Source organism: Propithecus coquereli, unplaced genomic scaffold (genome assembly GCF_000956105.1).
Source record: "Propithecus coquereli isolate 6110/MARCELLA unplaced genomic scaffold, Pcoq_1.0 Scaffold126, whole genome shotgun sequence".
Taxonomy (NCBI): Eukaryota; Metazoa; Chordata; class Mammalia; order Primates; family Indriidae; genus Propithecus; species Propithecus coquereli.
Window position 1 is genome coordinate 1,419,739 of NW_012136747.1, and position 1,520 is coordinate 1,421,258.

Below are 1,520 nucleotides of genomic sequence, written 5' to 3' on the forward strand. Positions count from 1 at the left end.
AAAAAAAAATAAGTACAAGACTTGTATATTTCAAACTAAAAATGCTGATGAAAGAAACCAAAGATCTAAATAGATGGCAAGAAATACTGTATCCATGGATTGGAAGACTCAACATAATGAAGATATGAAGATGTCAATTCTCCTCAATGTGATATACAGTCCCAGCAAGGTTTTTATACACATAGACAAGATAGTTCTAAAATATATATGGACCTGGGTCATGTGGTACATGCCTGTGATTCTAGCACTTTGGAAGGCTGAGGTGGGAGGATTGTTTGAGACCAGCCACATAGCAAGACCCTGTTTCTATAAAAAAATTTAAAAATTAGCCAGGCATGGTGGTGCACACCTGTAGTCTCAGCTACTCAAGAGGCTGAGGCAGGAGGATCACCTGAGTCCAGGAGTTTGAGGTTGCAGTGAGCTACAGTGATGCCACTGTACTGCAGCCTGGGTGACAGAACAAGACCCTGTCTCAAAAACGAAAAGAAAAGAGAAGAAAAGAAAAGAGCTTTTTCTGACCCACCACCTGCGGTGGAACTGCCACCGGGGAAGACCATCACTCTCAAGGTTGAACCCTTGGATATAATAGAAAATGTAAAGGCTAAGATCCAGGATAAGGAAGGAATTCCTCCTGATCAGCAAAGACTAATTTTTGCTGGCAAGCAACTGGAAGATGGATGTACTCTGACTGCAACATTCAAAAGGAGTGCACTCTTCACCTTGTGTTGAGACTTTGTGTTGGTGCTAAGGAAACGAAGAAGTCTTACACCACTCCCAAGAAGAATAAGCATAAGAGAAAGAAGGTTAAGATGGCTGTCCTGAAATACTATAAGGTGGATGAGAATGGCAACATTAGTTGCCTTCACTGGGAGTATCCTTCAGATGAATGTGGTTCTGGAATTTTTATGGCCAGCCACTTTGATAGACATTATTGTGGCAAATGTTGTCTAATTTACTGCTTCAATAAACCAGGAGACAAGTAATTGTATGTGAGTTAATAAAAGACATGAACTAAAAAAGAAAGAAAGATAGAAAGAAAGAAAAGGACAGAAAAGATAAAATCATAGGAGAAAATCTTTAGGATCTAGGGCTAGGCAGAGTTCTTAGATTTGACTTGAAAAGCATAATCCATAAGAGTAAAAATTGATAAATTTTCATCAAAATTAGGCTGGGTGCAGTGGCGCAGGCCTATAACCCCAGCACTTCGGGAGACCAAGGCAGGAGGATCACTTGAGCCCAGGAGTTCAAGGTTACAGTGAGCTATGATTGTGCTGCTGCACGCCAGTCTTCCAGTTGGGGCAACAGAGCAAGACCCTGTCTCAAATACATACATACATACATACATAAAATATTTTCATTTGTAAAAGACCCTATTAAGAGGATGAAAAGACAAGCTACAGAGTTAGAGAAAATATTTATAACCCACATATCTGACAAAGGATTAAGATATAGAATATATAAAGAAATCTCAAAACTCAACAGTAAAGAAGCCAATAGCCAACAATCCATTTAGAAAATGA

The 1,520-nt window shown here is 39.3% G+C and overlaps 1 protein-coding gene and 1 pseudogene across 1 annotated transcript in view; one reads left to right on the forward strand and one right to left on the reverse strand.

Moving 5' to 3' along the window:
- Positions 1-1,520, reverse strand: part of WBP2NL (WBP2 N-terminal like) — a 25,579-nt gene that overhangs the window by 3,630 nt on the left and 20,429 nt on the right. The window lies entirely within an intron of this gene.
- LOC105805143 lies at positions 221-983 on the forward strand (annotated as a pseudogene).